Source organism: Camelina sativa, chromosome 9, assembly GCF_030686135.1.
Source record: "Camelina sativa cultivar CO46 ecotype springtype chromosome 9, ASM3068613v1".
Taxonomy (NCBI): Eukaryota; Viridiplantae; Streptophyta; class Magnoliopsida; order Brassicales; family Brassicaceae; genus Camelina; species Camelina sativa.
The window spans coordinates 15765564-15789672 of NC_141888.1; the positions used below are offsets into that span (position 1 = coordinate 15765564).

Below are 24109 nucleotides of genomic sequence, written 5' to 3' on the forward strand. Positions count from 1 at the left end.
TGATCTGCTGCAACATATGCACTACTACTCTTGGATTTCGTCGAAAGAAAACCATTATGATGATCTGGTTCTCCTTGCCTCGGCCACCCTCCTCCTGAACCATTCCTGCAACCTGGTTGACCTGGAAACATCTGAACGAAAAGAAAATAGGTAAGTTGCTAGTTAATTCTAAGGTTTAAACTTAAAACTAAACAAGCAAACCACCAGAATTCTAATAGTGTTTTTGCGACACAATTACTCGATAAAATCTATTGAAAAGCCTAAGTGTCGGCGAGTATTAAACCCGCTCTGATACCACCGTTGTAACACCTCCAAACCGTCCTATGGTCGAACAAGCCAATGGACAGCCACAGAACGCTACGATGGGAACCACGCCGAGGTGGTCCAGTCGAGGGATAGAGGCTGCAGAGTCCCAACTGGTCCTCCTTCAATACAATTCCACCCACGACTGAGACTGCTTCAGCTTTGCAACCCTAACGGTCTGGTGCGTTGTGTTGGCCCAGACGAGGCCAAGTATCAAATTCACTTGTCATGTTACCCCTAAAATCATTAATATTACTTATACTAAATTATTACAATCAAACAAGTTACCAAAGCAATATATAGACGGATCCTTTTCAAAAAATATATAGTAGGAAAAATATAGTTTTTACAAAAACACATAAAATTTCCTATCCGACACCCTAGTGTTTGCTCCACTCATCCTAGGTTTCCTGCATAGCAAAATATTATCATGAGTAAGCTAAGATTACTCAGTGAGCTTTACACCCCTTTCCTATTATGCATTCAATTTATCCCACCCCGACTACCGCAACAAACATTAAGTAAACAAAGTTGTGCGAGAAGATACATGGCGGAAGCTATAAACAAGCAATAATCAACGAAAGTTAGATAAATCAAGACAAGACTCGATAAACCTAGATACTTCACATCCTATTGGCCCTCGATAATCTGTTCCATTCCACAACAAAATAAAGTCTCATGTTGAAACCATAAAGGTAACCAACATGAGAAACAAAGGCTGCATCGTCATGCAGCGGTCGGGCTAGTAGCTAGCTAGACACCGAATTTTCTCTAATGTGAGAAACCACTTGGTATTAGGGTCATGAGACATCCTCACACCGCACTTGGAACAGAAGATAGACCACTCTATTCTAGCTATGACTTTGAAATAAAATTCAAGAGATTAGCTAAAATAAGTACAACAATTCAAAGAGTTAGTAATAACACAAAGAATTAAATACCTTAATCATGCAAAAAATTTCAACCAATAAAATAAGGCAGTAACATGCTAGCAAAATCAAGCAAGAAATTTAACTAAACAATCATCAAGCAACAAGAATTAAATTCAAGCAACTTAGATTGTTTTACATGAATGCAAGTCCCTTTTTATGCAAAATATTGCAATTAATCCATCAAGTAAACAATCTCCATCAAGTAAACCTAGGATAATTTTATATCATCATTGATCGTGCATGCAACCAATTTATCTGAATTTTAAGAAACAAAATTTGCTAATAAAATTCATCAAGTAAACTTAATTCATCATGTAAACATAAGATTTCTATCTCATCGGTTTTTAAACATGCACAGTGATTCTAGCGTCAATTCTATGTAATTAAACAAGAATCTAACAAAAACCCTGATGTCTCTCTATTTTACACAGTTTTAGGCATCTCTTTAGTCATATCTTGCATTGTTTAGATCCTAACCATAGCATTTTTAGGTCCTTAACCTTAGATATTTGCATTTAGGTTGTTTAGGGTGTTGCATTGTTGAATTTTGGATGAAAACAGGTGCTTTATAGCCCTAAAGAATAAGAATGAGGAGTAACCCGAGCATGTACCCGATGGTGTGATCGTGTAAGAAGAAAAACCCGAGGCCTTAACCTAAACAAGCAGATCTAAGCTCAGAAAAAACAACCCGAAGCCCAACCCGAGGAGGTGCTTAACCCTAGCCCGTGTAGGTCTTTGGATGACAGCTTTCGGCTAGGTCAAAAGGGTTTCCATATATAAACCCTTCCATAATTTTCGAGCCAGAGGAGGCCACATACGATAGAGAGAGAGCGAGAGCTACTGAGAAAGATTGAGAGCCGATTTACATTCTTAAAAACTTTTGATAGGATTACGCTTTACTTCTTTCTAATACATTATTTGCTTTTGTTTTTTCAATATTTTATGATGCAATCGTTATTTGTTTCTCTGCTTTCGATTGTAATCATGCTTTTAAGTATTCTTAATCGATTAAGATGTCTTAGCTTGATTTTTTTTATAAAAATTCACTTCTAGATTGGCGTTCTTGGTGCTAGTTTTAGACCGAGAGGTTGAGACTAGATTCTAGGCATTTCCGCACCGAGAGGTGTTCGATGAAATGCCTGAATCAACTAATGCCAGAGATTTATTCACTAAGCCTAAGAGATTAGATTAGTAAGCGATTTATTGTTAATAATGAATTGGATTTTAATGTCTGTTTGGTCATGTTTCTCCAACGAGAGTTGGGTAAGGGTGTGATTATGATTGATTGTTTCTACCACGAGAGTGGATTAGCAAGGTTTAGAGATTTATTGTATAAGGAATAGATTGCTTGAGGCATGTAAAACATTCTAGGTTGATTAGGAATACATATGAACCGATTACCCCCTCCTTAGGAGCTTTCATATGTTGATTGTTTAAGATTTTATCATTAACTCGACCACCAACTCGAACTGGTACTCGATCATCAGCATCGTGTGGTGTCTCGAGTTGTTCATCATTTTGCTCTTGTTTTCTTGTCACCCGACCACCTACTCAATCCGGTACTCGATCATCAGCATCGTGTATCTCGGTCGAGTAATTCTTTGTCTTATTTTTTTTTTTCTGTTCATTCTAGGTTGTTAGACAAAACCCCTTTCATTGCTTGGCTTGACTTGGATTGTTCTGATTGCATTATATATGCTAACAACAACCATTTGGATTGAAAAACCTACTATGAAATCCTACCAATTTTTAGCATGTAACTTATTTTAATTCAAGTGATTCTAGCATGCATTATAACTAAATGCAGCAAGCAACAGATGCATACAAGAGCCCTAGCGCCCAAGCAGCATCCCACACTAACTACCACAGACTCACAGAGATTCTAGGCAGCTGATTGATTGAGTAGAATCACAAATGAGGCTGATGGGAGAGTATTTATAGCCATACGGCGACTTCTCTCTTGGCCTTCAGCTCCAACATACCTTCGTCTTCTTCTTCCTCTTGAATGATCAAGTTTTTAGAGAGGTTTTTCTTTTGTGTTTCTTTGGCTATCCAATCACAAATGAGGCTGATGGGAGAGTATTTATAGCCATTTGACTCCCCCATTAAATCTATGTGTCTTCTCGTTTTGTACAAATGCTATGCGTTTTGCATGGTTTGACACGTGGTGCTGCATGCACTGCATGTGGCGCGTGAGACACACTCGCGGTGAAAAAGTGGCTTCAAATCGCACAAGTGGTTTCTCCCTTGCATGTTTCTTTTTTCCATTGTGAACCAAGTGGCTGTTTGCAATCTAGGAGTAGAATGTTCTAATATTCCTTTGTTTTTACGATCTGATATGCTTATTCTTTTATTATTATTTTCATGTGGTGTTACTTCTCCTCCTTTGCTTCTTTGGCTCGACGTTGGTAGCCGGCTAGGTTTGAGGCAGATCATCTAGAAAAATTGGGTCTCTGATTTCTTATTCCACATCTGCGAGATATGGCTTGAGACGCTGTCCATTGACAGTGAATTCACCTCCATCGCGGTTATGAAGTACCAAAGCACCATATGGTTTTATTTCTTTGATTTTGAATGGTCCGGATCATCGCGATTTGAGTTTTCTAGGAAAAAGTTTCAAACAAGAGTTGAAGAGTAGAACCTGGTCATTTCGTGAAAAATTCTTCGGGATTACCTTCCGGTCATGGTAGAGCTTAGTCTTCTCCTTGTAGATCCTAGAATTCTCATAAGCATTAAAACAAATCTCTTCTAACTCATTCAACTGAATCAAGCGTCTCTCAGCTGCAGGTATGATGTGGTAGTTCAACTTCTTTACCACCCATGCGGCCTTATATTCAATCTCTACCGAAAGATGACATGATTTCCTATAGACGAGGTGAAATGGAGTGGTACCTATAGGAGTTTTGAATGCAGTCATGTACACCCATAGAGTATCATCAAGTCTTACGAACCAATATTTCCTCATTTTTTCTACCGTTTTCTCCAAGATTCTTTTGATTTCTCTGTTGGAGACTTCCACTTGTCCACTGGTTTGAGGGTGATAAGGTGTAGAAACCTGGAGTCTCACTCCATGTTTCTTCAAGAGATTCTCAAATACTTTATTGATGAAGTGCGTACCTCCATCACTAATCACAACTCGTGGAACGCCAAATCTTGGAAAGATAATCGACTTGAACATCTTTACTACTATCTTTTGAATCGTTTGTGGGACTAGCAATGACTTCTACCCACTTAGACATGTAGTCAACATCAACAAGGATATATTTTTTACCATAGGACGAAGGAAAAGGACCCATAAAATCGATTCCCCAAACATCAAAAAGTTCAACTTCTTGTATGAAGTTTTGCGGCATCTCATTTCTTTTACTAATGTTCCCATGCCTTTGACAATCATGACACTTGGATATAAATTCATGGATGTCCTCAAACATTGTTGGCCACCAAAGTCAGCTTGTAATGCCTTGGTGACAGTTTTGAATTTGGCAAAGTGTCCACCATAATCTGATCCGTGACAAGCAAAGAGAATACCTAGAACGTCTTCCTCTGGAATGCACCTTCTAAACATCCCATCAGTGCACTTCTAGCCTCACGCAAAAACTTTTTCTTCCGGTAACCGAAGAATTGAGGAGAGTCGACCTCAGCTGCTAAGTAATTCGCGATGTGTCTGTACCAAGGAATATCATATGAGATTGGTATTGGGGTACCTTAGGATGTGCCTCAATGTGTAGGACCTCTCTAATCTCATTCTTATTGCAGTCATGCATAGTTGAAGTCGAGACTTTATCGCGTGAAACAATTTTGCAACCAGACTTTGTCGGTTTGAGAATTTCTTTCTTCGTCAGGCTTGGGGCTTCTTTTATAACGCCATGTGGCTTCTTATCATCACCTCCAATGCCTAAAATCTCATTTTCTTCATCAGATTTGGTTTCATGGTGAGAACAATCTGTAGGAACAGCATGGTAGAAGACTCTCCTCTTGATTTTAGAGAAAGAAACTCGTCTTCTCGGATAATCGATATTTGCCCCTACTATCGCAAGGAATGCACTCCCAAAAATCAATGGCATATGAGATCCATCTCTCATCTCTACTATATGAAAATCAACAGGGACAAGGCAGCCTCCTACTTACACCAAAATATTTTGCACAAATCCGCGTGGAGTTTCGTTGTACGCGTTTCCAAACTTTAAAGAAATCGTTGAAGACTTGATGTCACAAATTTCTAGCTTGCTTGCAATGGTCTCCAACATAACATTACAATCAAATCCTGTGTCACAAATAGATTCAATAAAATCCACACCTTTGATAGTGCAAGGGAATTAAAACTTCACCGGATCATCTATCTTATGAAGCTTCCTTTGGTGTGGTGGTTTTTTAATTGATTCGTCCTATTCTCTCCAGTAAGGTGGATGAACTTTAATGCGTCGATTTGTTGTAATGGAGGTATCATCCTCCTTCCCTTCAGCAGCTATGACATTGCAACTTCCTCTTGGATTTATCTCGGCTTCACTTGGAAGATAATTAGCTTGAAAATTTTTACCTTCTTCCAACTAAGCGATTCTTACTTCAACATTGCTAACATAAGCAGATAGGCCTATAATCCCTGCATTCATTATGGGCTTCATACTATTCATGCCTTCGAACCTAAAGCCAAGATTTTCGACGTTTTGAGAGTTCTGTCTCTCCTGTTCTGTAAGTAGTTATTGATTCTCTAAAAGTTGTTGATGACTTTCTAGGATATGATGTTGATTCTCCATATTCTCCTGCATAAAAAAGAAATCGGCATGATTTTGAATTTGTTGGGCGTTCTCTTCACCAACAATAAAGGCGCACGTAAACTTGTTTTCCCGAGACGTAGGGGCTGGATTAGCAACGTTTCGTGGAGGTGCATTAGAGATCTTGTGTGTTGCATCTTCTTCTCGATGGTGAATATTGTACCCATGGAGACCTTGATTAGCTTTGAATCTCTTTTCTTGCTGCATTGGATGATCTTTCACCTCCTTCATCATGGTTTTGAGCTCGACAACATCTTTGGATTCAGAACTTGTAGACATTGAGGATGTTTTGTGGTCATGGCAATTGTTGATTTTACTTGAGGCAAAATTCCCAATTAAAATGCATGCCGCTTGTATCATCTTTGTAGAGAAGTCTCCATTACTTCCCGCATCTAAAGTCAATAGGTATTGATCTTCCATCCCATTGTAGAAAATACTTATCATTCACCCTTTAGTAAATCCATGGTGAGGAAAATCTCTTTCATAGCTTGTAAATCGTTCCCAAGAATCAGAGAACGACTTCGTGGATCCTTGTTTAAATCCAAGAATTTCTTTCCTCATATGGTCGGACCGAGACTTAGGGTAAAAACAATTAACAAAGCCTGTTTTGCCCTCGTACCAAGTAGTGATTGACGCCGGAGCTACATACTTCAGCCATTTACTAGCTTTTTCTCCAAGAGAAAACGAGAAAAGCTTACATCTTGTGTAGTCTTGAAATTTTTCACTCGACCTGATGATACCACATATTTCTTCGGAATTGTCAAAATGGTTCATTCGGTGCTTCATACTTGATTTTGCTAAACCGAAAATTGCTTGAAGGCTTATCTCGACATCTTGTCTGTGCGGTTTCAACGGTTGAATGGCAAATCGATTATGAAAGTGTTGGTAAGGGGTGTCGAAATCTGCTATCCTTCGAGCTGATGGGTCATTAGCTCCAGCGATTTCTTGATTGTTCCTCCGAGGTGGTGGATCATCAAGCTCTCCTGGAGCTTGGTTTTGGTCCTCCATTCGAGCTAGGCTCGAGAGTACCTGAAAACAAAAGTAAAATATATCAAAGGAAAACTGAAAATAAAACGTCTGAAAATAAAATGTCTTAGACTGATATCCTAGTCCTAAAATCGTAAGTAACTTAAATAGTCCCCAACAACGTCGCCATAAACTTGATGTGTGTCAGGTTTTAACCTAGAATAACACAATAGAAAAGCTGCAGGTGCAAAGCAAATTGACTGTAGTACTTAAGGTATCGATCCCATAGAGACTAGTAAGTTACACGAAGAGTTTTATGAAGAAGAAATATGGCTAGGACAAAATAAAACGGGGTTTGTTGTGGGTTTTCCTACGAACCAAAATAGAAAGCAAATAAGAAATAAAGCGATGTAAATATAAATAGACGAAGTGTTGGGTAGCAGGGAATTCTCAGGATATCATGGATCGAATCATACTAATAAACTAAACAGGGAATTTTCGATTATTAAGGTTAAAGAATTCAAATTTGGACTAAGTAACTGGCCTATTCTTATAGAACCGAATCACTATGTTTAGACAACCTAGGTAAATAGGAGCTAAACACACATAAATAATCCAAGTTTGATAAGTTCACAAACAAAACTCCATAACCCAACTTTCGGTTGGTTATCCCGCTTTGCTCATCTAAATTACTTCAGGCGATTTAATTCTATCATAAAAGCAGTAGCTAGGGCGTCAATCAAGCAGTAAGCAATGAAGATATATTTAGATGGAGAACAATAAACAAACAAACCCAAATCAAATCATCCTATTCAACAATCCATGGATCCCCTTTTGAAAACCAATAAACCCAACAAGAGAACTACTCAATCATACTCATGCAAATCAAAGCTATATGAATAAGATATTGCGTAAAAGATTAAGAGTGTGAGAAAAGGGTTTAGAGATCTTCTATGGAATACAAAGTAGATGATTCTTCTTCCTTAAAGAAAGTAGAGAATAAAAACGAAAGAAACTAGAAAGAGTAGAAGCGATTTGGATGACTTCAAAGGTGAAAGGCGATGGCTTCCAAGAAGAGCAGAAGGAGGACGAGCTTAGACGGATGTGAAGGAGTCTCTGGTCGTCTCTAGGACATCTCGTGGAGGCACAAATGAATCACAAAGAAGGCACATTGAAACCCTAGGTGAGTATTTATAGGGTTTTTGTCTGGGATTAGGGTTTGTAAGAGTAAAGTTATGATGGTTGATGGTCCGTTGTGAAGGCTTCGAATGGGCCGTCGTGATGGTTGCTGGTAAGGCTTCAATAAAAGCCCATCGGCTAGATGTTTCTCTTCACGTCGGTTAATGACACGTCTCGGTAAATCAAGGATAACTTTCTGATGGCTGAATGGATTGACTTGATTCTACTTCCAGGTGAAAGATGACTCTTCAAGATTTCTATAGACACAAAGAATGATATAATAAGAGTTTTGGAAGTTCTTCAAAAGTGGCCCGTACTGTAGAGCTCTGAATCTGTCCTAAAACATGTTTTCCTTGTCTTTTAGTCAAATTTGCTATAAAACTTGTAAAAACTTGTTGAAACCTTAAATACTTGATAATAGACTTTTTATTCTTGAAATCATATCAAACTCTTCCTAATGCTAAAATGGATCAAATATTGATGTAATCATTAGACTTCCTAGATACCATAGCTTGAGGGCCGAGGCCTGATAGCAAGTCGGTAAGACTCTAAGGTCGAGACATGAGAGCGGAGGCTATGCATGAGTTGAGAGAGAATAACATCATAGACGCAGATTCTTGGCCAGATAGAGTCCTCATGGATTAGTCGAAGGATGTGTGGGCTATAATGTTGGTTGCACGGGAGATTGATAACTCTCTAATTTACATGTTTTAAGCATCCTTTTTTGTCCATATTTTGCATTATTTTTACCCTAACCTTAGCATTTTTAGGTCATTAACTGTAGGAATTCGCATTTAGACCATTTAGGGTGTTGCATTCTTGCATTTGCACATTTTGGATGAAAACAGGTGCTTTAGAGCCTAAAATAGGGAGAAACAAGGTCAAATCCGAGCATATACCCGAAGGAGCTATTGAGCATGAAGAACAGTTCGAACCCCAACCTGATCGAGGAGGATCCAAGAGAAGGAATAACAACCCGAAGACCTACCCGAGGATGAACCCGACCTTATCCTCGTGCACCCCATCGAGCAGTCCCTCGGGCTGGACTGGGAAGCTAGTTTAAAAGGGTTTCCATATATAAACCTCTCTTCTTCCTCTCGCCCTAGCACGCCGCAGACACTCAACACAGAGAGCGAGAGCTTCTGAGAGAGATCTTGAGCAACTCAAACACTTTTTCCACTTTGTTAGGATTTATTTTATATTTCTTTTTGCTATCTTTTTAGATTTCAACTCTGTACTCTTTTACTTCTATCTTATTTTTCAATACAATGCAATTTTCGTTTATCTATGCTTTTATGTTTTCTGCAATGAGATCTGAGTAGTGAAACAAAGTTTCTAGGGATGGGATAGACAATTATGTGTTCTTAATCGGTTAGAATGTCTTAGCTTGGTTGTTTATGTTATATAAGTTCCTTTCTAGATTTGTGTTCTTAATGCTATCAATAGACCGAGAGGTTGAGATTAGATCTAGGGTGTTTTGCCATCGAGAGATGTAGTTGAAATGCTTGAATCAATCAATGCTAGAGATTTACTCACTTAGCCTAAGAGATTAGATGTGTAAGGAGTTTATTGACAATAATGAATCGGTTTGTATTACCTGCTTGGTCATGTTTCTCCAACAAGAGTTGGGTAGGAGAGTGATCAAGGTTGATTGTTTCTATCGCGATAGTGTTTTAACAAGATTTTAGAGATTCATTGTCTAGAGAATATTTTCTTAAGGCATGTAGGACATCCATACTGGTCAGTAACACTTAGGAGTCGATTACTCCATCCTTAGGAGCTTTCGCATCTTGATTGTTTACATTTTTATTCATAACTCAACCCTATACCCGAACTGGTACTCGATCACCAACTTCGTGTACACCTTCGAGCTGTTCATACTCTTCTTGTTTACCCGATCACTCCACCCGATCCTGTACTCGAATGCCTACATCGAGTGCTTAGGTCGTGTGGTTCTTGTTTATTTATTTATTTTTAATTATTTTAGGATTGTTAGATCAAACCCTATTTTTGCTTGGCTTGACTTTCAAAGTTCTGATCATATCTCATCTTCTAGCATAACAACCATTTGAATTGATAACCCTTTGTACTACAACTGCATAGGGAATTGATACCCTGGGTGAAAATCCTGTTATCAATTTGGCGTCGTTGCCATTTGGCTGAATTTTATTTGCTACGTTTAAGATTCTAGCACTTGCTAGATCAAGTTCTATTATCTACTTTGGTTCGGAACTAACTTGTTTACCTTTGTGTTTGTTTGTTTTGCATTTCAGGTACAACCCGAGCACCCACCCGACCGTCACTCGATCACCTGGATTGTGTAGACCTTCGTGTACTCACTCAGTTCACTGATTGTGTATGCAAACACGATACAAGGGTAGTCAACACTTGAGTCCATTCATCAATAACATCGACAGACCAAGGCTACTCTGTCAACAACAAGTCCAGCAACCACAACCAACAACAATTGAGGAGATAATGAATAATCAGAATAGTCCACCAGATCCTCAAGAGAGGACCAACATAGGAGCAGGGGATGCTCCATCTACTCATACTCAGAGACATGACATTGTGCCACCTGCTGTCCAAAACAACAAGTTTGAGATCAAGAGTAGTCTCATCAGATGATACAAAGCAACAAGTTTCATGGATTGCCAATGGAGGACCCATTGGACCATCTGGATGAGTTTGATAGGCACTGTAGCCTAACCAAGGTCAATGGAGTTAGTGAAGATGGATTCAAACTCTGGCTTTTTCCATTTTCTTTGGGCGACAAAGTAGACATCTTGGAGAAATCACTCCCCAAGGAGTCCATCACCACTTGGGAAGCATGCAAGAAGGCGTTTCTAGCCAAATTCTTCTCCAACTCCAGAACCGCAAGGCTGAGAAATGACATCTCCAGCTTTGTTCAGAAAAGCAATGAGACGTTCAGTGAAGCTTGGGAACGTTTCAAGGGATACACAAGCAGATGCCCTCATCATGGATTCAGCAATGCTTCATTGCTAAGTACCATGTATCGAGGTGTAGTCCCTAAGATCAGGATGTTGTTGGACACCGCAAGCAATGGTAACTTCCTCAACAAGGATGTCGATGAAGGATGGGATCTAGTGGAGAACTTGCCTCAATCTGATGGGCATTACAATGAGGAGTATGATCGCACAATACGCCCTTCTGGAGAGGATGATGCCAAGTACAAGAGAGACATGAAAGCCCTAAATTACAAGTTGGATAAGCTCCTCAGCCAGCAGCAGCATGTCCATGCCATCTCAGTGGAAGAACAGTTTCTGTAACAAGATGGGGAGAGTGCTCAGCTAGAGGACATGAACTACATCAATAATCAAGGCGGTCACACAACCAGACTATCAGCCCAATACCTTCACACAATTCTTCATCCCTCGATTTGCTCTCAATGATGCACCACGTCCTGTCAACTGAGAAGACCGATGCCATACAAATTGATACAAGATTCGATGATCTCGCTTGCCGCTTATCGGCCAATTATCAGCAACTACACAAAAAGTTTGATGCCTTGAGCTCTCGAATTCAGGTGCTTACAGATAAATCGGCTTCAACTTCAAAAAGTCAAGAGTCTGCGCTCGCCATAGCCCTATGGAGTTGACACAAATTACCACCTCAGACGGCACCACCAGACATTAATGAGGACAGCAATGACTTAGATGGGGAGGATCTCCGTGAACCGCCCACTCCTGCTCAACCACCAAACCATTCTACAGAGCAACCCGACCCTGTACCCGATCACACTACCCGGATAGATGATCGGGTTGACATTCCGGTCAGTCCACCTCCTACAGACAAAATAGGAGGAGAGAAACAGAAAGAGAGACGATTCATCCCTCCACCTTACAAGCCACCCTTGCCATTTCCTAGACGATTTCGCAAGGAACTCTTTGAGAAGTACAAGGCATTGTTTGAAAAACAGATGCAGGAACTCGAGCTTCGCATGCCTCTAATTGACACTTTCACCCTGATACCCCCTTACCAGAAATTCCTGAAAGATACGCAAGTTCAAGGAATGGTCATACTCAATCACGAGTGCATTGCTATAATCCAGAGGACTACTGCACCTAAGAAACTGAGGGACCCGAGGTCGTTCACTTTACCTTGCTCGATTGGACCTTTGACGTTCAGAAGCTTAACTGTAGCCAAACATCTTGGATTTGAGAAATTCAAACCCACCGACATCCAACTAGTTCTGGCAGATTGAAATACAAGGTTGCCAAGTGGAGTATTGGAAGACTTGCAGGTCAAGGTAGGGTCAGTAGACGTACCAACCGACTTCGTGGTTTTGGAAATGGATGTAAAGCCAAGGGATCCGCTTATCTTAGGACGACCATTTTTAGCCACCGCAGGAGCAATGATAGATGTGAGGAATGGAAGACCGATCTGAAGCTCAGGGAAGACCTTACTATGCAGTTTGATATTCGGGAAACTATGAAAAAGCCCACAATCGCAGGGCTAACCTTCTTGATAGAGGAGTTAGAAAAACTGCGTGAGGAAGCGTTAGAGGAGATAGCAATCGGGGATTGCCTACAAATAGTGCTAACAAATGATAGTGAGGAGGGATTCGTACACCAAGAAACATGAGCTGCTTGATACTTATCGGGAAGTCATCGAACCGGAGTTAACTGAAGACATAAGGGAGGCTGAAAAGGAGGGAATGATGCTCGACGACCGAAGCTTGAACAAGTCAGTAGTCACCTCCTGCGTCATGTCGTGCAGTTGCTCAACACCAGGCCACCCGATCACCAGCCCGGTCACTAACACGACCATTCCACCGAGCAGGGTGATCGAGCACCACCTCGAGTCGCAACTCCAAACCACTGATGATTGGTCCGAGTCAAAGGCGCCTAAAGTAGAACTCAAACCTCTTCCGTCTGGGCTAAGGTACACTTTCTTGGGACCAAATTCAACTTATCCAATTATCGTCAATTCTAGCCTGCCCGAAAAAGAGCTGAAATTGCTTTGCACTCAGTTAAGAAAATATAGAAGAGCAATAGGCTACAGTCAAGATGACATCAATGGTATATCCCCTGATCTCTGCACCCACCGGATAAACCTGGAGGATGAATCGTATTCTAGTGTAGAACCTCAGCGTCAGCTGAACCCAAACCTGAAAGAAGTGGTGAAAAAGGAAATTATGAAGTTGCTCGATGCTGGAGTTATCTACCCCATCTCTGATAGTACTTGGGTGTCCCCGGTGCACTACGTTCCGAAGAAAGGAGGAATCACCGTTGTCAAAAACGAGAAAGATGAGCTAATTCCCACAAGGGTGATAACAGGTCATTGAATGTGTATTGACTATAGGAAGCTTAACGCAGCCTCTAGGAAGGATCAGTTCCCCCTGCCTTTCATCGACCAGATGCTGGAACGTCTCGCTAACCACCCCTACTACTGTTTCCTTGACGGGTATAGTGGATTTTTCCAAATCCCTATACACCCTACCGACCAGGAGAAAACGACATTCACCTGTCCTTATGGTACTTTTGCCTATAAGAGGATGCCTTTCGGTTTGTGCAACGCTCGTGCAACTTTCCAAAGATGCATGACGTCCATCTTCTCAGATTTAATAAAAGAGATGGTGGAGGTTTTCATGGATGACTTTTCAGTATATGGAGCCTCTTTCATATCCTGTCTTTCAAACCTCTGCAAAGTGCTCAAAAGGTGTGAAGAAACCAACCTAGTGTTAAACTGGGAAAAGTGCCACTTTATGGTTCAGGAGGGGATAGTCCTTGGCCACAAGATCTCAGAAAAGGGGATAGAGGTTGAGAAGGCTAAGATAGAAGTGATGGTTCAACTGCAACCTCCTAAATCGGTGAGAGACGTCAGAAGCTTCTTAGGTCACGTAGGTTCTACAGGCGATTTAATAAAGACTTCTCTAAGATCGCCTGACCATTAACGCGGCTCCTCTGCAAAGAAGCAGAGTTTATTGTCGACAAGGACTGTTTAGATGCTTTCAATAAGATAAAGGAAGCTTTGGTGAGGGCACCAATAGTTCAAGCACCTAACTGGGATCATCCTTTCGAGATTATGTGTGACACATCAGATTACGCTGTGGGGGCAGTACTGGGCCAAAGAATAGATAAAAAGTTTTATGTGATCTACTACGCCAGCAGAACCATGGACAATGCCCAGACGAGGTATGCAACAACTGAAAAAGAGCTCCTTGTTGTGGTTTTTGCGCTTGAGAAATTCCGAAGTTACTTGGTCGGATCGAAAGTGATTGTTTACATGGATCATGCTGCCCTAAGGTACATTTACTAAAAAAGGACACCAAATCTAGGCTCCTCAGATGGATCCTTCCTCTGCCAGAATTCGACATAGAGATTCTGGATAAGAAAGGAATTAAAAACGGGGTCGCAGATCATTTGTCCATGATGAGAATTGAGGATCCACTTCTAATAGATGACTTAATGCCCGAAGAGAGACTGATGCACATCGACTTCTTGGAAGAGATGAGCCACACGATCGGACAAATGATAGCTCACTCGATCCCCGAGTAAACCGGGTTGATCGAGTTCATGGCAATCGAGTCGGCTAAGCTACCATGGTACTCAGATTTCGTGAACTACATGGTGTGCAGGGAAATTCCTAAGGACTATGATGCTCACACAAAGAAGAAGTTCTTCAAGGACGTCAATAGCTATTACTGGGATGAACCTTATTTATACAAAAAGGGGACAGATGGCCTGTTCAGACGATGTATAGCAGAGGAAGAGGTCCGAGGAGTACTAGAGCACTGTCATGGGTCCGCCTATGGAGGTCATTTTGCTACCTTCAAAACCGTCCAAAAGATACTTCAAGCTGGTCTCTGGTGGCCAACCATGTTCAAAGACGCACAGCTCTTCATAACAAAATGTGACCCATGCCAGAAAATGGGTAACATCGGTAGGAGAAACAAAATGCCCCAACAACCGATCTTAGAAGTAGAAGTTTTTGATGTCTGGGGAATAGATTTCATGGGACCTTTCAACCCACTTCGGGTGGAAACATGTACATCCTGTTGGCCGTCGACTATGTCTCAAAATGGGTCGAAGCAATCGCCAGTCCGACAAATGATCACAAGGTCGTAATGAAAATGTTCAAAAACATCATTTTCCCGAGATTTGGAATCCCAAGACTAGTGATCAGTAATGGAGGAACCCACTTCATTAACAGAGTTTTTGATGGCTTGTTAAGAAAGCACGAAGTCAAGCATAAAGTCGCAACAGCTTACCACCCACAAACCAGCGGACAAGTGGAAGTAAGTAATAAACAGATCAAAGCGATATTAGCCAGAATCGTGGAAATCACAAAAAAAAGGATTCGACATTCAAGCTAGATGATGCATTATGGGCTTACAGGACAGCTTACAAAACACCGATTGGGCGAACGCGTTTCCAGCTTCTCTATGGAAAAAACTGTCACCTTCCAGTCGAGGTAGAGTATAAAGCAATCAGGGCGACCAAGCTCCTGAATTTGGACATAAAAACTGCTCAAGAAAGGAGAGCAATGGATCTCCACGAACTTGATGAAATACGGTTGGAGGCTTATGATAATTCGAGGATCTACAAGGAAAGAACCAAAGTCTTTCATGACAAAATGATCCAACACAAGGATTTGAGAGCTGGAGACAAAGTCCTTTTATTCAACTCGAAGCTTCGACTGTTCCCCGGGAAGCTCAAGACCCTTTGAAATTAAAGAAGTTATGCCCTATGGAGCAATGACCTTGCTCGGGAAGGATGGGACTGAGTTTACTGTAAACAGGCAGAGAGTGAAGAAATACATGGAAAATGAGAGCACAAAGGCGGGGTCATCTCTGTATCTCACCGATCCCGCACCAGTCTGAAGAGAGTCGAAAGTCAAGCTTAGCGACTATAAACAAGCTAAGTTGCGAGGAAATCCCAACAGCAGAGTTGTAAATATAACTTACGTTTTTAAATCTTTTCTCTACTCAGTATTTTCGAGCTATGCGATTGCATACTCGATGCACCCTACAAGCAGCTACACGGGTGACCATTCAGGACCTGTCCCACTGTACCCATCGTACAACCCGATGCCCTACCCGATGAGTTACGCGATGCCTTACCCGATCAACCCCTCGGATGCTGGTCCGAGCAAGTCGTCTGTGCACATAACCGAGCTCTCTGATGAGCGAATCCCGACACCTGCTAAAGCCGGTGATGACCCTGGCTACACGTTGGCGAGCATGGAGGCTGCCACAACCTCCTTCTTCACCAACCCATGAGGTACCATTTTCATCCAAACCATTGTCTATACCATTGCATTTTCTTTTGTTTCATTTTGTGTGATTCTAAGACTTCATTTTCAGACTTTTATTTACACCGTGGACTGTGTAATTTAAGTTTGGGCGAGGGTCTGATAATGTACATAACATTGTGTTTTATTTTCTTACTTCAAATTTTTGCATACTAGTTTTATTCATTTGAGTCTGCATCTATTTGCATAAAAAAAACTCAAAAAATTTGAAAATTTAAAAAAAAAAAAAAAAAAAAAAAAAGAGTGTTCATGTAGTTGCATTTACATTATTAGGATTGAGTCTAGATTGCTTCATATAGGATTGTTGCATATGCATCTTAGAGGACAATGATTAAAACCACCTTGTTTAAAGACAAACCTTAAGATTGAAGTTATAGCCCTTAATCACAGTTCATTGTTGCTAGATCAATCTTTGGAAAAAATGAAAAATCTTTGTTTAAAACTTTGTGTCTTTTGAAAGTTTCCTCCACTTGCTTGAACATTGAATCATCTCTATATTATTGGACTTAACCTGAATTTAAAATTGTCTTGCTTGTGGAATTTGAATACTTGCTCATGGTAACTCTAAACTCGGGTTAACACTCTTTTTTGTCAATCTTTTCGTTTACCCCGATTCGTTTTTCCCTACCCTTGAACCCAAACCTTTCTTTCAAACCTTGTTGTGAATTGTTGAGTGAGGCTTTTTCATTGTGCAATAGGTTGTGAAACCTTGAGAGTATTGAGAACGACAAAGAACTGGCTCTTGATTTAGCTAAGTTAGAATCATTTGGACTAGCTAATGGAATCGGTTTTGAAAGATAGGTGGTTAGCATGTTTATTTGGGGTTGGGTTGAGAAATAAAAAAAGAAATTAAAGAAGGAAGTCCCTAAGGTTCGATTCAATTAGCTATAACTCTCTAAGTAAAAGAGAAAAAGATCTTGCTATAGTCTCCTAGAAAAGGAATATTATTAGGAGTTTAGCAAAGAAAGAAAAAAAAATTAGATGTTTAAAGTTTAGACCTTAAGGATTATTAAAAAAAAAGAGTTAAAATCAAGGATGTGGGTAGTTCTACTCTAGGGGGGTTTGATAAAAAAAAAAAAGTGAATGAGAAAAGGGTAGATTATCAAGAGATAAGCTTTGTATGCCCTAATTGTTCTCAATCTTAGATAGTTTTCACAACTGTCTAGCATTCCATCTTTTGAGAGAAAACCACCCAAAGATATTGTTTGAAACCACCCTACCAAAAAGCCTTACCCTTGAAACCAATTGAGTTTGATTCACCTTCCATTTGCAAGAATTCGCCAAACAGTTTAATGAATGTGAAAGAGATGTTCTTTCGGATTGCAAGTCTTTACTTTTTGTTGGAGGTTGAACTAGATCGATGCATGGTAATAAGCATAGAAAAATATTTGTAAGTATGTTGATTGATCTTAGGACCATTGAACTATCTTTAAGGACTATAGCTTGAATCCTCCGCTTAGCACAAAAAGGTTATGAGTCCCCATTTTTAAACCTCATCCTCCTACTTCCTTGCTAGAGGACTAGCAAGATTTAAATTTGGGGTGTGATAACTCTATTATTTACATGTTTTAAGCATCTTTTTTTGTCCATATTTTGCATTATTTTTACCCTACCTTTAGCATTTTTAGGTCATTAACTGTAGGAATTCGCATTTAGACCATTTAGGGTGTTGCATTCTTGCATTTGCCCATTTTGAATGAAAAAGGTGCTTTAGAGCCTAAAATGGGGAGAAACAAGGTCAAATCCGAGTATGTACCCGAAGGAGCTATTGAGCAGGAAAAACAGTCCGAACCCCAACCTGATCGAGGAGGATCCAAGAGAAGGAAGAACAACCCAAAGACCTACCCGAGGATGAACCCGACCTTATCCTCGTGTACCCCATCGAGCAGACCCTCGGGCAAGAATGGAAAGCTAGGTTAAAAGGGTTTCCATATATAACCCCCCCCCCCTCTTCTTCCTCTTGCCCTAGCACGCCGCAGACACTCAACACAGAGAGCAAGAGCTTATGAGAGAGATCTTGAGCGACTCAAACACTTTTTCCACTTTGTTAGGATTTATTTTACATTTCTTTTTGCTATCTTTTTATATTTCAACTCTGTACTCTTTTACTTTTATCTTATTTTTCAATACAATGCAATTTTTGTTTATATATGCCATTTCTATCCAGATATGCACTTGGGATGTTTAGAAGCATTTATGGCGTACATTTTGTGTATTCGTATTACTATTAGGTGTTATGGAGCTCTAAAAGGCTAAGGAAAGACTTGGTGTTATTCCTGGAGCTAAACAAGAGGATTGTAAGTATCAGGAAGAGAAAACAAGGCACTCGACCACACCACCCGACCAGGCACACGGGCGAGCACACAGGCGAGCACTCGGTCAGATGCATGACGAGCCCTTCAAATATCAACTCTAATGAAGATATTCCATTAGGACTAGGCTTCCACGTTCTTCATAAACGTTGTGGCAACTCGAGTTAGCTTTCCAATGCCGGTGGTTTCAGGTCAATTAGAGGTGTGGTTCATGAGTTCTCCCTGTTTTACTGAACAGATATCATCCCAGATTGAACACTAGAGCTACTCGACCAACCACTCGACCATGCACTTGGTCGAGCATACGGTCGAACACATGGTTGATTCAAAGTCACCGACTCTCTATTTTTCCTCTAGCAAACTAAGACTACCCCACTCTACTATATATATGTGTTGTCACCTATGGCCGCAAACACAACCTACTTTTTGCCACTTTTAGCTATTTTTATCTGTTTGTATAATCTTATATTTTCTAGGGTTTTCATAGACTTTTAATCTTTATAACTCTAAATCTATTAAGTTTTCGCTTTCATTTCTTTTTGCAAAGTTGTTCATCTCTCTTTTATCTGTCTGTTTTATCAGTTTCTGGGTTTGTATTTTTCATTATGTTTAGTAGATCTGATTAGTGATCAGGATCTTGGAGATGGGTTAGGTTGGTAAAGAGCTTAGTTTGCTTAGATTGTTTAAGCCTTGATTGTTATAAATCTCTTCTGGATTAGGTGTTCTCTATACTATCTTTGTTACGAGAAGTTAAGGATAGATATTAGGTGTTTTATCATTTAAAAGATATTTAAGATGCTTGATTAGACTAATACCAGAGATTAATGTGTCAAGTCTAAGAGATTAGTTTTCTAGGGTGATTTTTGACAAATAATGAATCTGGTTTTTAATGTCTGTTTATCCATGTCTTAGCTAGTGAGAACTATGTCTAAGAGTGTTTAAACATGATTGCTATTGTCATGAGAGTAGATTAGCAAGTTTATGAGGTCATTGTCTATCCATTAGCTTCTATGAGTTTGTTAAACAATCCAGATAGACTAGACTTGATACCAACTCATTATTCTCATCTCTAGGACCTACTTGTTCATTGTTTGCGTATGTTTTCTTGTTTAATCGCTTATAATCGTTTTTTCAGTTGTTATAGTTTCTAGAATTGCTTCTGTTCTTTTGTTTTACTTCACTTGATCACTTGCTCGACCACTGTTCATGATGTGCTCGATCGAGTGCCTACTCGAGTACACTTTGTTTTCCTTATTTATGTTCTGTTTCATTTCAGTTTTTTTTATTTACTTTTGCTTATTAGTTCATCCTGCTTATCACAGTTTATTGCTCTTGTTCTATAGTTTCATTCTGCATTTGTCCCTACTTTAAGTTGTTTTAGTATTCTGCATTTACATTTCTGTTCATTAGGACTGTTAGAATCAAACCATCTTTATATTTGGCTTAACTTGAATGCATTGATCACATCTTGACTGCTTGCATAACACTCTTTATGGTTTGACAGTCTTTATGCTACAACATCATAAGGGTATTGAAACACCTTGCATTGCACATCATCATCATATCTGCATATAAGATCTTGGTTTATGTTTTTTTTTTAAATCTCTATCACTCATTCATAAGACCATAAAAACATCTTGTTTCTCTCGCCTATAAAAGGGAGTTCGACGCCTTAGAGGCTTTTTGGCCGTTTTTCGTCCCAGAGAGATGAGAGAAAGAGAATTCTTGGTGAGATTGTTTTGTGAGCGAATGAGAAGGTTTATGTAACTGTTTTGGTGTGTTTGGAACGTGGAGAAGAAGATCTGAGCATGGGTGTCGAGTAGAGGTTGCTGGAAGGCTTGGATCTTGCTGTTTTTTGTTAGTTTCAACCAAAACAAGAGGTGAATGCGAGACCATGGCTTATCTAAGCGATTCAATGTATGTTTTGTGTAATTTTGTGTGATTGAGTTCTTGTGTACTTGTTTTTGAGTGATTGTTGTGGTGGTTGTCGCCTGTTAAAGGCGCTTTTGAGGATTACAGACGTTGTGGCGACAGTTGAAGCTGAGAGAAGTCAAGAGAGATCGTGTTTGGTGATGTTTCGTGCAACTACATCGATAGACGCAGGAGGGCATCGATCGACGCAACGAGGGATTTGATGGAGACGCAGAGGGGTGTCGGTCGATACATGTGTTCAGAGTTTTCTGGTTGCTTATTTTTGTGCATTGTTTGTGTTTGTTTATTCGCTTGTATATATAGTCCAGTAGACGGGAGGATTGCATCATTGAGTATTTATGGTAATACTCATTCATCTCATTGTTTTTGTGGTGCAGGTAAAACGAAAGTGTGACTATGGAATCAAGGCGATGAAAAGGAGGATGTTCTAGTGGCTTGTTGATGTGTTGTCTGGTTTCCATCAGGTTGCTAGAGTGGGTCATTAGAATGATGATAGGGTCCTGGTTTATTGCTTCTTGATTTTACTGAATTAATTGTTGTTGGTTGTTTATTTGTTCGTTAGTTTATTGGTTACTGGATTAATGAATTTGGTTAAGTCATCTGCTGTTGTTTGATTGGAGTTAGAATATTAGTGAGTATAGGATCACTAGCTTAATATTACATTAAAAACACAAACAAAATGGGTCGGGTCATTTTAATCATCCTAGAATTCTAGGTTGGCCAAAATTGTTCGGTCATAATTCAACTCTTTGTAAAGCGATGTACATTGTCATATGAATTTTAAAAGTATGCCTTATCTTTTATCTAGCTATATCATACTATATTGGAGGAATACTAAAGATATATGCTTTCTTGTCTCTATGATTCCTTGTTAATGTAATGAATTTTTATTGGCATACATTCTTATCGTGTTTAGTACTGCTTAAATGTTTTTATCTTTTAAAACTTTATTAACTTTAGCAAGTTATAATTAGAGGTATCATTGTTTAAAAGGTAAAAAACCTTCCTTAATTCTCACAAAACATAAGAAATTTTTTCTACTCTCTCTTACATATAAAAGATCATTAATTAGATAAGAAATTGAAAATAACTTCAAACCAATGTTATTCCACACAAGAAATATCAAATGGTTAGAGCTTTGAAGTCTTTGATCAATTATTTTAAAGGTTTGAACTGGTTCACGCAGAACGAGGTAGAGAGCAGCATGCTCGCAAAACTATCAAATTTTAATTTGGGAGATTTACATAGAAACACACTTTTTATCAAAACTTATGCAAAAGACACACTTTATAATCATGACATACTTTTTGTCTCATTTTACATTGTTCAATAAATTTTTGGATATTTTTACCCTCTAACTTAAAACATGAGTCTAATTAATGAATGTGAAGAATAGATTTGATAAGATTTGTCACAAATAATAAGAACCAGTTGATTAAAACTATTAGTTAAGATTCAATGATAAGATTTTATGTTACATTTTTTTTTTCTGTTCTTCACTTTTTTTTCTCTTTTTCTTTTTCTTGTTTCTCTCTTTCTCTTTTTGTAATCACTTTATTTAATTATTATGACATATATTTTCGATTTTGTTCTTATGATTCATTATAATGTTATTTTTCTACATTTTAAGATCTATTTACTATATTTAAAGTGAATAATAATATTACAAATTATCCAATTATAATTGAATATTTGTTAATTATTATATGTATACTTATTTGTGGATACATTTTGTGGATACTTATTTGTAGATACTTACTCGTGGATATGTTTTTTTGTGGATACATAAGAATACCTAAATCACATAACAATGCCCTATTAATGCATTATTTCCAATATGAAATTTAGAGTATTTGAATTGACCTATCTTTTGAATCGCTAGTTTCTGTAATGGTGTCCATTATATATTGTTTATGTGGACAACATTCTTTGCAAAATTGGTGTCCATTAATTTGTATGGAGCAGATTGTATTTGTAGCTTAATCAAATTGTTTTTTGTTTTAATTACTCATATTCATATAAAATTTTCCATTGCAACAAATGTTTCAAACATCATGTATACATTTATTTTTTTTTATTTTTTTTTTTGTCAAACATCTTCCATTAAAATTAAAGCCTCAAAAGAGGTGAGTTCATACAGCAAGGTACACAATAACAAAGTACAGGGTAATTGAAACAAGTTATTTTATATGGTGGTGAATGATGATGAATGTATGCAATGGTGGTATGAATGGAATGATGGATGGGTGTTTCAATTCCCCTTATGCTGTTGCAGTATAAGAGGTATCAATCCTAAATGAGTGTTTGTGAACAATTAAGATGTGCATATGAATCTAAGTTAAGACAAATGTAAAGATTGTTTGTCACTAACAATCCTAAGATGGAAATGTAAAGATGCAGAAAGTAAACTACAAGAACTAAGAACTAAATGCAAATGAAACTGAATGATTGCAACAGTAATGAAGCAATAACAGAAATAGAAACTACTACTAATGAACTAATGCAAGACGATTAATGAACTGAAAACTAAATGAATCCAACTAGAATGAGACAGGAATGAAACAGGACAATCACAAATCATAAACAAGAGTTCTGGGGATGAACTCGAGCAAGCACTCGACCGAGTGTAGGTCGAGTGGGTGGTCGAGTTGGTTAAATCCGGAAAACAGAGCAACACAATAAAAACAGAGCAATGCAAATATGAATCAAACAACAAGCAAGCAACAGGATTAAGACTTTAAAATCAATAAACAAAGAAGGTCCTGAGGATGGATTCATGGGATGAACTAATCATTGTGGTTATCTAACTTGGTCAACAAATCTCAAGCAAACTTTGAGCTAACCTCTAGACATATAAATCTAAGACAAGTTTCTCCCACTCTCATGGTCAAGAAACAATCAAACCTATGCAATTCTAGACTTGTTCTCACACAGTAAAGAATCTACACAAGCAGGCATTAAGCAATACATCTCAAACCAAACAAGACCTCTAATCTCTTAGCAAGCCTAATGGTAAGCTCTAGATCTAGCCTTATCTATGCTTCTTAAACATTGGTGTGATGCTAAGAAGCTTGAAATCATATCCTAACCTCTCAGTTCAGGATCAGCATTAAGAACATCTAGCCTAGAAGAGATCTACAACAATCAAGCTTGACCAAATCACACAAACCACAAGATCAATCCATCCTAACCCATCTTCAAGATCCTAAGCAAACTACTCACAACAATACATGATGAACAAAGTCAAAAACCCAGAAAATATTGAAGCTTGCATTATTAGAAAGATGAAACAAAGATCTTCAATATTGATGAAAGGATCAAACTCAAATTCTCAATATTAAGAAAGTCATGAAACCAACAATATTGAGGAATTTAGTCTTTTTCAAGTACAAGATCTAAGGAAAATAAAGTGGAAAAAGAATAATTCCCAAAAAGG

The 24109-nt window shown here is 38.8% G+C and overlaps 1 non-coding gene across 1 annotated transcript; it reads right to left on the reverse strand.

Annotated features, from left to right (window-relative positions):
* Positions 1-11031: 11031 nt before the first annotated feature.
* LOC147938129 (small nucleolar RNA R71) lies at positions 11032-11138 on the reverse strand. The gene has a single exon (XR_015567505.1). It is a non-coding gene; the product is annotated as a small nucleolar RNA R71 (small nucleolar RNA).
* Positions 11139-24109: the final 12971 nt, after the last annotated feature.